The following is a 15,892-nucleotide window of genomic DNA, read 5'->3' on the forward strand; positions in this document are numbered from 1 at the left end:
GCAGGCCATACAAAATTATCGACTTAAAAATTAGCCTGCTATAGATTTCTTGAATTTCGAGCCCTGCCTGCAGTTACTTTGGGAGGGCCAGATCAAATATAGGCCAGAAGTGGAAAGTGTATAAGGTCCAAGGGCCTGGTGTTCTCCACGCTGGAGGGTAGCATTCAGTTACATGAACTTATATTGATTTTAATGCCTGGCTTTGAGAGTTTCCCAGAAAGTGTCTTGAGGTTGGAAGTTTAATGAGGTCCAGGTTCTCTTAAACTACAGGTTCATTTTTAAAAGCATTTTGGATTTCTGAGCCTGCTTGGTGATATAACTTAACTTTAAAAAATTGTACGTATTTTTCCCAATAATAATTCTTTTAATGGTCTCACCCTCTGTGCTTTCTCTATTTGTATCACCAGTATCTATTTAAAGAATGTGTGTTTTCTAGTCTGTTACCATTAGGTTTTTCATATTGACACCAAGACAAAAACATGGAAGCAGGAAAGTGTTTTAAAGAGTATTGTAAAAACAGGAAATCCAAAGATAGTGCCCTTCTTGTGTTTCAAGAAGGAGATACTCCCTGCAGTCCCTGGTTATAAATCAGGAGTTCTTACAGTTCTTACAGTGGAAGAGAAACCCCATGTCCCAGTGGGCCAGGCAGGAAATCTAAATAAACAAAAAGAACAACTTGTTTAAAGAGAGAATGAGATAGATAGATAGATAGATAGATAGATAGATAAAGAGAAAGAACTTAGGGGGAATACAGTGTCCATGGCTGCCATGTTATCTAATTTTTAAATAAAGCTATTTGATTTTCTCTATATATTTTCAAAGTCTGGTAAAAAATTTTAAAACAGTGTGTCATTCAAATGAAACATGCCTGTGCTTTGAACACTATCCACTGGCTTCCCATTTGCATTTTAAACACAGACAGTGGTGGATATTCATGGGCAAGCATCCTTAAATGAGCCTTCTTGGAACCCAGCCTTGACTAGAATAAAAGAGGATGGTACAAACTTCTTGACAGCAATGACAAAAATAAGGATTTTTTTTTGGTGAACTAAACATTTTTGGTGATCTTCATTACAACATGATAAAATATACATTTTCTGAAGCAACTATGAGCTTGTGATAGTTATTATCATAAGGCTGAACAATTTTGCATTAGTTTATTGCCTAGAGTGCTGCGTGTGCATGTTCTGTATAGCTAACACCTATTATCTATTAACAATATTGATCAGGAAAGAATTAGGGAATCAAGACTACTTCATAGTTACGGACGATCTCAGGAAATTGTGATAATGCCTTTTGAGAGACGACAGTTGTTGAGGCATGGGGTTTAGAAGTGAGCAAAGGGGGCAGGTGCTTGGTACTGAAGTTAGGATGTCACTTGTGACATTCCCATCCCATATCAGTACCTTGTTTTGAATTCTGCCTCTGTGTTTCTAATTCCAGCTTCCTGCTAAAGCACACCTGGGGAGGCAGTGCTGTTAGCTCAAGTGGTTGCGTCCCCACCACCCTTGTAGGAGATCTGGATTGAGTTCCTGGCTTCTGGCTTTGTCCTGGCCCAGCCCCAGCTGTTGTGAGCATTTAGGGAGTGAACAAAGAGATGAAAGATCTCTGTCTATCTCTGTCTCTCTGCCTTTCAAATAAAATGAAAATACATAAATAACAACTTTTTAAAAAATGAGCAAAGGGAATTTCAATCCAGGAAAACTGTGTTCAGAATTTCATTTTTTATGAATGCTTTTATAAACTCATCTTTTATTCTAGCCATCATCCTCAAACTTAAACCAGACAGTCTTTTTCTCTTTGTTGCCTAATTGTTTGCAAAACAACCAGACCAAATTCAGATTTCTCTAGTGTTCTTCCCCTGCTTCAGTTTACCTTCCCTCTGAGCCAGAGGCTTTGCACTGTGTGTACCACACATACTGGCCGCGGTGGCTTCATTCTTTTTTTTTTTTATTTTTTTCACAAACTTTATTTAAAATTTTTTTGAAGATTATTTATTTAAAGAGCAGAGCTACAGAGAGGCAGAGAAAGAGAGTCAGAGAGAGAGGTCTTCCATCCACTGCTTCACTCCCCAGATGGCCATAATGGCTGGAGCTGGGCTGACCCAAAGCCAGGAGCCAGGAGTTCCTTCCGGGCCTCCCACATGGATGCAGGGGCCCAAGGACTTGGGCCATCCTCTGCTCCTTTCTCAGGCCATAGCACAGAGCTGGATCTGAAGTGGAGCAGCCCCACACGGGGTGTCAACACTGCAGGCAGCGGCTTCACCCACCAAGCCACACAAACAGCTCTTTCATTCTGAAGTCTAAAGCCTTTTAAGATTAGTTAACCTGCACCCTGCAGTGGCTGGAAATGTAAATAACCATTTTTGTTTCCCCTAATTTGATTAGCTGTGAAATGCGATTTCTCAATAAGCTTACAGCTCAACCCTCTGCTCAGTTCCCTGACGTTTGTTAATGGTTAAACTCTTAATTCCAGTTAGTGAGAATCATATTCAAAAAGGCCATCTTATTTTAGTCCCTTTGTTGTAGACATGGTCACAGATAGAAAGGTGGAATGGAAGTGATGACAATACTTCCTTATTTTCTAACACCATAGTATTTGAGAGCTAGCAGGAATTACAAACATATCGTGGTGAGCCTGTCTGTTTACAATAGAGGTTAATGATTGGGCCAAGGTCATACATCTGGCCAGGGGACATGCTAGACCTGAATCCACAAATCATGACTTCCATCTTAAAGTTCCTCACAAATTCCAGGCATTTCCACACGTGGCCCTTTTAACAGCACCATACAATAGTCAGGGTGGTAATTATTCTCCTGTTTTGGAAATGATTGAACTGAGTTTCTTCAAAGGTCTAGAAATGTATTCAAGGTCAAATACCAGAAGCTGGAGTTCTCCTTCATACTCAGGACTCAGGTTGAGAATGCCCAAGCCAGCTATGTTGGTTATGCTTTCCAATATCTTGGAACATGAAGAATTGCCCAGGCAGTATCACATTTAACTGTTTACATTTAACAAAGCAGCTGGTTAGCATGGCTCCAAGATTCCAAGACAAGTAGAAGTACTAGGTATAAGTAGAAACAGCTGGACAGTGTCTAAAGTCTGCATTTCAGACACTGGTGAGTGTAGTTGTCCTTGTGGATAATTTATCTTGACTCTTGATAAATCAGGATGGGCCCTGATCTTTGGTAGGGGAAAGGTGGGGAGGAGAGGGAGAGAGCAAGAGAGAGACCGACTATATCACCTGTATATGACTTTTGGCAAGTCATATACTTGCCAAAAACAAAACACACGGAACTTTGGGTTTTTAGGTAGCCCTTCAACTTCTTTGCAGAGGGGGCATTAATAGCTGGAGTCTCTGGATTTGCATAGTACTTTAAAATTAAGAACACTTTTCAAAGAACGAAGGCGTGGGTGGATGTAGTACCTGGCACAGATTATTGGGTATGGGTGGAGAAGGGGTGTTGTACAATGAGAAATAGGTATTTGATATTTGCCCTTGATTCCTAGCAAAATTCTTGGAATCTCTTGGAGTGCTAAGAAGGTCTTTGCTTGTTTGTGACATGACTGGGAGCTAAGAGCCCCCAAGGAACCAAGCATGATCATGAGGAGGGGAGAGGGGCTGGGAGTTGAGTTCAGTTACCAGGGACCAGGGATCTAATCAGTCTTGTCCGCATATTGGAACCTTCATCAAAACCTCTGAGCAACACAGTTCAGAGCGCTCCTTTCCTCCCTTTCAAAAATATGTATCAAGTAGAGATTATGTTTCAGGCATTGGGCTATAGAGGTGAACAAGAGCCACAGGCCCTACCTCACCTGGAACTTAGCTACTGGAGAGAAAAAGAAAATAATAAGAAAACATGATATAAGTAACTGGTAGTATGATGAGAACGCAAACAGGGCAATTTGATAAAAAATAATTACCACACAAGGAGTAGGCATTCTTTTCCCAAAACATTTCCCTGTTTCCTGGGGTATCTCATTTGTCCTTTTCTCTAATAAAGCGCTGGTCCGAGGTAGTCAGATTTTAAATGTAGCAGCAGTCTAAACATACTAAAGAAGGCATGACCTGGTTCACACACACACACACACACACAGAGAGAGAGAGAGAGAGAGAGAGAGAGAGAGAGAGAGATGGCGATGCCTCCTAAGCAGGAGGCAATATCAGGTGACTGAATAACAATAGAATCAAACTGGAACCCCATCAGAGAGCCTCTTAAAGGCAGCTGCTTTGGGAAGTTACAGAAGTACATCAAGGAAGCTGCCACTGGTAGGACAGTTTAGATGTTCTCCTTTGTGATTGAGGACTTGATAGCACTTTCTCTTGGATAATACCCCAGCCTAGCAAAATATGTCTTTTCAAGATGGATGTGAATACTGGAAAAACATATTCGGGTGTCAATGCTGGACAGCAGCTTTTTGTTTTACAAACAAAATGTGAAGTAAATCTAAAAGTGTCTTGAACTGGAAGAAGGGAGACAGGAGCGTGGCAGTTGGAATAAATGTGTCTATTTTGAAGACAAGTGTGTTTTTTTGTTCAAAATTTATTTCTTCATTTGAGAAGCAGAGTTACAGACAGAGAGAGGGAGAGACAGGGAGAGAGAGGTCTTCCATATGCTGGTTCACTCTTCAAATGGCCATAACAGCCAGAGCTGAGCCGATCTGAAGCTAGGAGCCAGGAGCCAGGAGCCAGGAGCCAGGAGCCAGGAGTTTCCTCAGGGTCTCCCACATGGACGTACAGGCCAAAGCAGTTGGGCCATATTCCACTGCTTTCTCACACCATAAATAGAGAGCTGAATCAGAAAAGGGACAGCTGAGACATGAATTGGTGCCCATAAGGGATGCTGGTGCTGCAAGTGGAGGCTTAACCTACTATGCCACGGTGCCAGCCCCAAGTATGGTTATTTTGAGGGAGCATTTTATTTGAATAAACAAATTCAGATATGTTTGCTTAAATCTTTCATTATGCAAAATAACACCTCTTAATTTTTGGACACATACCCCTAGGTTTCTAGAGGACACAAGTGTGTTGCTTAGAGATCACCAGTTCATTGGTTTCTTTTTGCCTCATTTCCAATAAAATCTACTAATGGGATTCTCTCCTCTTTATATTGGTTGTGGCCTTAGACAATAAATTATTTCAATTCCTTCCTGCTTACCATTGTTTTTTTTTTTTTTTTTTTTTTTTTTTTTTTTTTTTTTTTTTTTTCAGAACTAGCTGTAATTCCTAGTAGAGTGAAAACTGGTAGGAATGTGTATCTCACGTGCAAATTCTCATCATTTTCAGGTTTGGTCCTTTTCAAGCACCATGCAATATGCAGAGTAGAGATTATTGTTCCATTTACAAATGATTTTTAAACTGGATCTCTGAAAGTGTAGAAATATGATGCCATTCCCACAGGTATGGGTGGTGGCTCCTTGGGGCAACACTTCAGATGCTGGTTGGGATGCCTGCAACCAGTATCAGAGTGCCTGGGTTGGAGTCCTGGCTGTGCTTCCAATTCCTGTTCCCTGCTAATGTACACAATGGGATACAGCGGGTGATGGCTTAAGTTCTTGGGTCCCTGCCACCAACATGGCAGACCCAGATGGAATTCCTGGCTCCTGGCTTCAGCCTAATCCAGCCCTGGCTGCTGCAGGCATTTGAAGAATGCACCAGCAGATGAAAGATTTTCTTTAAACATCTCTACCTCTCTGTATATCTGCCTTTCAAAATATGTAAAAATTTAAAATATGTTAGTTCCTTAAAAATATTTGTGAAAATTAGATTACTTTTGTGCAAGAATGTTCTGATATCCTTAAATTATTTCTGCATAATATGCATTTTCCACAAACTTTATGAAGAGCCCAGCATAGCAATCACCGATGGGTGGGTTGTTTCCCTCCCCAACTCCATCTTGAGTCTATAGACTCTAGAACAGGGGTAGGGAAAGTGGTTTTTTTTTTTTTTTTTTTTTTTTTTTTGCCAAGAGCCATTTGGATATTTATAACACCATTGCTGGGCTGTGCAAAATTGTCAACTTAAAAATTAGCCTGCCATAGATTTATTGAACGTCATGTCCCACCTATGGTTGCCTTGGCAGGGCTAGACCAGATGATTTGAAGGGCCTTATATGGCCTTATATGGTGGGACATTCCCCACTCCTGTTCTAGAAGAATACTTTGCTAAAGCCTCAGAGAGAATTTGAGGAATGCTCACATCTGATTTTAAGATTCAGGCTATTTTTATCGTGTTTATCACCATTTAGCCAAATAACTTCGGGTTTTGCACATTTGTGTTTTAGCATTTACGAAATCATACAGCTATTTTTAAACGATTTGGTATTTATGTTGGCATCTATTACAGATTTTGTTCACTGCTGCAGTTTTCCACTCGTCAGCTGTGTAACCAGAAGTTTATCATGGATACAATCAGAGCAGGAGAGATTTGCGGAGAGCACCTGAGCAATCACTGGTGTTTTTGTTATTTGTCCTGTGACAGATGATTTTCAGGAATATTTAAGGAGCTAGAACCTGCTACTGATGAACATGCCACTGAAACAACAGTCCTTTGTAAAGGAAAACCACTCTTCTTTTGATATAAAACAGCTTGTCTGAATGCTGGAGTGTATACATTGAAGCTCTGATTACTGCTTTTAAAAAAATTTCACATATATTCTCTCTAACAAGCCCTATGACAGGTGCAAATTTCCCCAGTTTTCAAATTGGGAAATAGAAAACTAAATTTGCCTCAGTGTCATGTGGATGACTAAACGTTGTCTTGGCCCAATTTGTGCTGCTAAAACAAAATACCAGAGACTGGGAAATTTATCAAGAATGGAAGTTTATTGGCTTAGAGTTTCGGGAGCCTAAGAAGCCCAAGATCAATGACCGCATGTGGTGAGGGCCTGTTTTGCTGTGTCTCCACATGGTGAAAGGTTGTTACATGAGCAAGAGGGAGCAACATGGGGCCCTCTCGACCTAATCACCTCTTAAAACTTCCATCTATCAACACTGCTGCACTGCGGACTAAGTTTCTAACATGAGCTTTGGGGAATGCATGTAAACCATAGCTGCGGAACAGCTTGCGGAACAAGAACCCTGATTCGCTCCCAGTTTGCCGTTAGCCATGCTTTCTACATGTTTCCATAACAAGAGAGCAATGATTGAGGCCAATCAGCTCGCATTTCAGTATTTGAGGAAAATAACATTTGTTTCTCTCCCTTCTGCTCTGGGTTACAGTTACCACCCCATCTATATTTTTCCATATAAAAAAGTCTGTGGATGTCAGATGTTATGGGCTCCTTTAAAAAATAGTATTTACTTAAGGCATACAACATATCATTTTGATATGCTTACAAGTATAATGAACTCACTACTACAGTCAAGCAAATGAACATGCCCATCATCGTACAGTTACTTTTTCTTCTGTGGTAAGAGTGCCTAAAATCTAGTCTCTCAGCAATTATTCTGTCTGCAGCTCAGCATTATTACCTACAGGACTTATGTAGTAATTACACGTAGACCATGAACTCCCAGAAGACACTTATGCACAGACACCAATATCCCAGGAAACAATACACAAAACCCTGACTGACCAGGAAACAACAAACACAGGTTCAGGCCTCAGAACACACATACATCTCACCTCCCAGGAAATGACACAGGCCCACAGACTCTGTCTTCCCCAGAAACACATAGTCCCTGACATTCCAGGAGACAACACATGTGCAGACCCTGGCATTCCAGAGACAACACATGAAGACCCTGACCTCCCAGGAGATAAAACGCAGACCCTGGCCTGCAAGGAAACAACAGAAACACAACCTGTAGCATCTGAGGAAACAAAACACACAGATTCCGGCCTCCCAGGCATCAAAACACATGTAGACCCTGACCTCGATGCAAACAACACATGTGCACCACAGCGTCCCACGGAACAACAAAGATCTGAACTCTCAGAAGACAAAATACATGAGAATCCTGACCTCCCAGGAAACAACACACACAGACCCTGACATCTCAGAGCACTGTCCTCCCAGAAAGTAACATACAGGCCCTGATCTTCCAGGAAAAAAAAACAAAAAACAAAAAACAAGATTCAGCTCAACACACACATACACCCTGACCGCCCAGGAAACAACAAACATGCAGACACTGGCATCCCAGGAAGCAAACCATGTGGACGCTGACTTCTGCAGAAGCAAGACCCATGAACACCCTGGCAGTTCAGGAACTAGCACACACAGATTCTGGTCTCCCGGGAAACAGAAGTCATTTAGACAACTTTCCTCCCCAGGCACAACACACTCACAGACCCTGGTATCACAGGAAACAGCACATACAGACCCTGACCCCCCAGGAAACAAGAAACATGCTTACACCCTGGCCTCAGAGTAAACAACACAAGCACAGAACCCGGAATGCCACAAACGGACCTGGCCTGAAGGGAAAGAAAACACACACGCATCCTTCCCTCCCAGGTAACACACACCTGCAGACCCTGGAGCCCCAGCAAACAACACACCTGCAGACCTTGATCACCTAGGGACACCCTGTCCTCCAAGGAAAAATATACATGTACATCCTGACCTCCAAGGAAACAGCACACTGAAGATCCTGGCCTCCTAGGGAAGGAAATCTGTGCAGACTTTAGCCTCTCAGGGGGAAAAAAAAAAACCACACAGATTCTGGGCTTCCCGGAAACAAAACACACTGAACCTGACCTCCCCAGAAACAACAAATGTGACATCCTGCCAGCCCAGGTAAAAAACACCTGCAGGCCCTGAAGTGTAAGGAAAGGAAACACAGTAGACCCTGGCCTCCGAGGCAATGATACACTTGCAAAACGTGGCATCCAAGGAAACAACCTACAAAGGTCAGACCACCCAGGACACAACACACAGACACTGGAACCCCATGAAACAATGCATTAAGAACCCTGACCACCACCCCCCCCCCCCCCAGAACAAAATTAACACACCTCTGGACCTTAACCTATCAGGAAACAAGAAACATCCATACTCTGGCCACAAAATGAACAACACAAACAGAGCCTGGCCTCAAATGAAACAACACACATGCACACAATACACAGTAAGACGCTGGCCTCTCAGGAAACAACACACATGCAAATGCTGGCCACCCAAGAAACTAAACACTCCCACACCTTGATCTCCCAGGAAACACGCATGCTAACTAAGAGCTCCTAGGAAAAAAACCACACAGAGAATGACATTTGTGGAAATAACACACACAAAGACTCTGGCTTCCCAGGAAACAAAACCTGTCATGATCCTAGTATCTCAGGAAACAACACAGATTCTAGACTCCCAGGAAATAAAGCACACTTAGACTCTGACCTAACAGGATACAATACACACACACACACACACACACAGACTCTGGCATCCCAGGAAACAAAACACAGACACTGTTCTCACCAGGACACAACACATATGCAGATATGGCGTCAAAGAAAGCAACATACACAAAGACCCCAACCTCCCAGGAAACAAACATGCATATCCTGACCTCAGAGTAAACAACAAAACATGGCGTGCTGGAAACAACACACACAGACCTGGCCTGAAAGGAAACGATGAAAATGTGCACCCTTACCTCCCAAGTAACAACACACACACACGCAGAGCCTGGGATCCCGGGATACAACACATGCTGAGACCCTGGCAATCCAGGAAACTAAACACATGCACACCCTGAGCTCTCAGGAAACAACACACCCAGACCATGACCTCTGAGGAAAAAAGCTCACGCAGAGCCTGACCACTTAAGAAATGAAAAACTCGAAGGACCTGGCCTCCTAGGAAACAAATACTGCATAGCCCTTAGCATCTCTGGGAACAGCACACACAGATGCTGGGCTTCAGGAATATAAAATACTCACAGCTGGACCTCCCAAGAAAAGCACCTGTGCAAAACCTGGAATCCCAGGAGAATAAGCCCACCTGAGACGACCTACCATCAAAGGATGGATTCAGAGCATGAAGGAAAAGTGAGGTGCTTATTGATACCCAGTCTCAGAGCAGTGACCAGATGGTGGAAGCAAGCACCACACTCAGAAATTCAGCTCCTTTTATCCCTGCCATGCAGAGGTCCCTTCTTCCAGTTTCTCATTGGTTGAGAACCTTGGGAGGCACAATCTGAACCCACATGGTGCCTAAGGACAGTGACGGGGGGTAACAGGTGGATGTTGCTGGGCAGATCTAGGACAGGGGAAGGGGGGTTACACTGTGGTATCACAAGGCTCCAGGAACTGAGAAGTGAGAGCCCTGTGTAACAGGCAACCTACAGAGCTGCTGAAAGTTACAAGTTAACCAGTGTGTCTCTGTCAATCTCTCTGCTGCTGTGTCTTCTTATAATTGCCTTCCCCCTGGCATTTCTCAACATACTCTGCCAATTGCTGCCATTTCTCCATGTAATTGGAAACCACCTGCCATGCCTCCCTGTCATGGACCAGCATGCTTCCGTGTCTTCATATTCTCTGCCACTTGCTGCCATTTGCTGTCAGATATTCACGGTATCAGTCACCTGACACCTGTCTTCCAGTCAGATTCTCCTCCTGTGAGGTCTCCTGATATTGTTCTGCTGCTCCTGGGTCTGAATACCCCAGGTATGTCATGCTGTCTTGCCTCTGTATCATAGGCTTCCTGCTGCCTTTTTGCTGTATTGTGCCACTTCTTCTGGGTCTCCACATCTTCGGCCAGCTCTGCTGTGTCTCCATAACAAGTCCCACCACTACCCACATCTTCTTATCCTCTGCCACCCAATTTCATCGTTGCATATTACAGGCCACCTTATGCCTATTCTCACTAACTTGAGCCATCTGCTACCCTACATCGATGTATCTGAAAATTGCTACAGTGTTTCCAAACATGGGGCCACCTAGTTCTGTTTCTCCAGTCGTATTACGTGTGCTCTCATGTGTCTGTGTCATGGATAAGCTAATATCCTGCGTCCCTGTCATGGGCCTGCTGCTGCTCTGTTTCCATATGTCAATGCACTACTGCCATGACTCCATGTAATCAATTAACTTCTGTTGTGTTGCCATGCAATTACCAAACTGCTTCTGTGTCTCCATAGCATTGATCGCCTCCTGGCACTTCTTTATATATTCTGCCACCTGTTGCCATATCTACAGGATTCGGCCATCTACTGCCATGTATCCATATCACAGGAAACATATCCATCTCTGCATATTCTTGACCAACTCTTGGTATGTCTCCATAGCCTATGCCGTCTTTATATCATAGACTGCCACACACTGTGTCTCCTTATCATGAGCCTCCTGCAGCCTGCCTCTCAGTATTGGACAAGTGCTGCCATATGTCCATATCACGGGTCACCTGATCCTGATCCTGTATGTATACCACATGCCAAGTGCTTCCATGCCTCCGTATTATGGGCCACCTGACACCTTGCTTCAGGACTGGCAGCTCCTGTTGTCATGTCTCCCAATACCTGCCCACTGCTACTGTGTCTCCATGTAATCAGACACCTGATACCATGCATAATGTGTGCCACTTCCTGCCATTTCACCACATCAAGTGCCACCTGTGACATGCCTACATATGTTGAGCCACTTGATACTTATTCTCCCTATGATGGCGTGCTGTTGCCACAACTCCCTACATCTATTCTGCCACCTGCTGCCATGTTTCCATGTAACTGACAGCTTGCTGCCATGCCTCCCTGTCATGGATCAACATGCATTTCTCTCTGTGTATTCTCTGCCACCTGTCAGATCTCCACGTCATGAGCCACCTGATACCTCTCTCCCTGTCAGAGGCCTCCTCCTGCCATGTCTCCATATCTTGTTCCACTGTGTCTGGGTCGCCATATCCCAGGCCATCTGTCATCAAGTCTCTGCATAATAGGCCTCCTGCTGACTTGTCTTCCTGTTTTGGGCCATTGCTTCTGAGTCTTCATATTCTGAACCAGCTGCTGCTGTATCTTCAAATCAAGTTATAGCAGTAGCCACATTTCCATATCCTCTGCTTCCATGGTTGGATATCAGAGACCACCATATATATGCCTAATCTCATCAACTTAAGATTTCTATTGCCCCATCTTTCCATACCTGCAAACTGCTACAATGTCTCCAAGCATGAGGCCACCTACTATCCATGTCTCCGTATCATCTGCCACATGCGCATCTGTCCATTCCATGGGCCACATGATGCCCTGCCTCCCTCTCCTGGGCCTGCTGCTACCGTATATCCACACATTGGCCCACTGTCACCATGGCTCCATGTAATCAACTAACTGCTTTCTTGTCTCTATCAATCCACCCACTGTTGCTATGTCTACATGCAATTGCCCAACTGCTGCTTTGTCTCTATATCATTAGACATCTCCTGGCATTTCACAGTATAATCTGCCACCTGCTGCATGTCTCCATGGAATTGGGAACATAGTACCATGACTCAGTGGAATCAGGCAACTGCTGCCATACTTCCATATCATGGCCCACATGCGTCCATGTCTGCATACTGTCTGCCAGCTACAGCCATGTCTTCATAATCCTATGCCACCTTTTGTTCTGTGTCTATATCATGTGCCACCTGCACTTTGTCTCCCTATCCTGAGCCTCCTGCTGCCGTGTCTCACAATTACGTGACAACTGCTACCAAGCATCCATGACACCTGCTGCTCCCTTTAGTCTAGATCAGATGCCAACTGCTTCCGTGCCTCCATGTCATGGGCCACCGGACACCTTACTTCTGGACTGTGGGCCTCCTAATGCCTTGTCTCTCCATATCTGCCCACTGCTGTTAAATCTCTGTATAATCAGACACCTAGTACTCCTTGTCCATAATATGTACCACTTCCTGCTATTTCATCATATCACCTGCCACCTCCTTATCATGCCTAAATATGATGAGCCACTTAACACATTTTCTCCCTATTAAGGCCCGCTATATGACTCCTCATATCTGCCACCTGCTACTGGTTCTACGTATCAGGGGACACACGATAGCTTGCCTCCCTCTCATGCTGCTGTGGCTAAGTGTATCAGCCCACTGCTGCCTGGTCTCTAAGTCATGGACCAGTTGCTGCTGCATCTCCATATTGTGCTACTTGCTGCCCTGTCAGTACGTCATGGGCCACCTTCCACTTTGTCTCCCTCTCATGGGCTTCCCTTGACCCTGTCCCACAATATAACTATTGCCATGTAAACATATTACGGGCCACCTTCTCCCATTACCCTGGATCCCATGCCACTTGCTTCCATGCCTCTATATTATGACCACCTGACACATTGCCTCTGGATCGTGAGCCTCCTCCTGCTTCATCTCCCAATATCTGCCCACTGCTATTGTGTATCCACATTATAAAACATACAGTGCAGTTTGTCTATAATATGCCCCATCTATTCCCATTTCACCATATCATCTGCCACTTGTTGCCATGCCAAGATAGGGTGGGCTACTTGATTCTACCTGATACAATTTCTTTTTTTTATTTAAGAAATTTTTTATTTATTTGAAAGTCAGAGTTATACAGAGAGAGGATAGGCAGAGAGAGAGAGAGAGAGAGAGAGAGAGAGAGGTCTTCCATCCGATGGTTCACTCCCCAAATGGCCACAACGGCCGGAGCTGCACCGATCCGAAGCCAGGAGCCAGGAGCTTCTTCTGGGTCTTCCACATGGGTTCAGGGGCCCAAGGAGTTGGGCCAACTTGATACAATTTCTCCCTAAGATGTCCTGCTGTTGCCACAACTCTGTCTGCCACTGCTGCCATTTCTACATATCCTGGGACTCACAATGCCTTGCCTCCCTCCTTTGGACTTCTGTTGCCTTGGCTCTGTATATATGCCCACTGCTGCTGATTGTCTGTGTCATGAACCAACTGCAGCCATGTATTCATATTACTTGCCATCTCCTGCCATTTCTGAGTAGATTCTACCTGCTCTCAGATGTGCATATAATGGCCCAGCTTTGGCCATGTCTCCATGACATTTGCCACCATCTTCTTTAGTAACATATTATTGGCCACCTTTTGACTCACCTTACTGTCACGAACCTCCTGATGCTCTATTTCCCAATATCTGCCAACAGCTCAGTCTCTCCAAATCTTGGGCCACCCGCTGCCATTTCTCCACATCACCTGTCACCCACTCTCGTGTCCCCTAGCAAGAGTCGCCTGAAGCATTTTTTACCTGTAACGGTTCTCCTGCTGCTGTTGACTTCCAATATCTGGATCTGCTGTGGGGACTCCATATCACTGACCACCAGATGCCCTGCCTCTCTGTAATGGGCCTGTGGCTGCCATGTGTACATACCTGCCCCTGCTGCCTTGTCTACATGGGATCAACTAACTGCTGCTGTGTCTCCGTGTAATCGCCAGCCTTCTGTGATGCCTCCCTGCCACATACCGACATGCGTTCCTGTCTGTGAATTCTCTGTCACCACTGTTGGATCTCCACATCATGAGACACCTGACAACTGCCTCCATCAGAGGCCTCCTCCTGCCGTTTCCCCCGATATTGTTCCCGTGCTTCTGAGTCTTAACATACCAGCCATCTGCGGTCCTGTCAGTATATAATAGGCCTCTTGCTGCCTGTCTTCCTCTGTTGTGCCACTGCTTTTGGGTCTCCACGTCCTCAGCAACCTGCTGGCTGCTGTGTCGCCATATCAAGAGCAAATGCTAGCTATGTCTGCGTAGCCTCTGCCACCCACTTCTGTAGTTGGGAGAAACAGGGCACCTTATCTTTAATCTCATTAACATGAGCTTTCTGCTGCCCTGTCTCCCTGTATTTGCAAACTACTGCAGTGTCTCTGAACACGGGACCACACTTCTCTTTCTCCGTATTATCAGCAGTGTGCTCCCATGGGTGTATTTCATGGGCCATTTGATGCCCTGCCTCCCTCTCCTGGGCCTGCTGCCCCAGTACATCCATATGTCAGCTCACCTCCCGTGGGGCTCTAGGTAATCAACTAACTGCTGCTATTTCTCTGTCAAGCTGCCCACTGAGGATGTGTCTCCATGTAATTGCATAACCACAGCCATGTCTCTGTATCATCAGCCTCCTCCTGCATTTCTGAATCTATTCTGCCATGTGCTATCATGTCTCCATGGATTTGGCTGTCACATGCATGTCTCCATATCATGGCAAACCCACATCCATGTCTGCATATTCTGTGTCAAACACTGCCGTGTCTCTATGTGCTATGACACCAGGTGCCCTGTCTCTGTATCATGAACCATCTGATGCTTTGTCATCCTATCATGAGCCTCCTGCTGCCCTGTCTTACAGCATCTCGCAACTGCTGCTGTGTATCCACATCACGGGTCACCTGCTCCTGTTGCTCTAGATCATATCTCAGCTGCTTCCATGCCTCCGTATTATGGCATGACACCTTGCTTCTGGGTCATGGGCCTCCTGCTGCCCTGTCTCCCAATATCTGACCACTGCTACTATGACCCCATATAATCAGACACTTAACACGGTGTGTCTGTATTAAGGTCCACCTCCTGTCATTTTACCATATCATCTGCTTCCCACTACTATGTCAAAATATGACAAGCCACATGACATGTTTTCTCCCTGCGATGGTATGTTATTGCCATGATTTCCTACATCTGCCACCTGCCTCTGCTTCTCTATATCATGGCTGCACAATGCCTTGCTTCCCTCTCCTGGGCCTCTGGCTCTATGTATCCACCTACTGCCACCGTGTCTCCATATCATGAACCAAGTGCTGCTGTGTCTTGAAACCATTTGTCACCTCCTGCCAGCTTTGAATAGATTCTATAGATTCTGCCACCTGCTGCTGTGTACATATAGTGGTCCTCCTCTGGCCATGTCTCCATGTCATCTGTCACTGTCTTCCATGATTGCATATTATTGGCTCCTTACACCTCATCTTACTATCATGAGCCTCCTGTTA

The 15,892-nt window shown here is 44.8% G+C and overlaps 1 long non-coding RNA gene across 1 annotated transcript in view; it reads right to left on the reverse strand.

Annotated features, from left to right (window-relative positions):
- Nucleotides 1-9,726, reverse strand: part of LOC149123543 (uncharacterized) — a 29,304-nt gene extending 19,578 nt beyond the window's left edge. Inside the window, exon 1 of the long non-coding RNA XR_016216190.1 lies at nucleotides 9,601-9,726. This is a non-coding gene — a long non-coding RNA (uncharacterized LOC149123543). The remainder of the gene's footprint in view (nucleotides 1-9,600) is intronic.
- Nucleotides 9,727-15,892: the final 6,166 nt, after the last annotated feature.

The sequence above is a fragment of the Oryctolagus cuniculus genome, chromosome 11 (genome assembly GCF_051225735.1).
Source record: "Oryctolagus cuniculus isolate XC-2025 breed Fujian yellow rabbit chromosome 11, ASM5122573v1, whole genome shotgun sequence".
Taxonomy (NCBI): Eukaryota; Metazoa; Chordata; class Mammalia; order Lagomorpha; family Leporidae; genus Oryctolagus; species Oryctolagus cuniculus.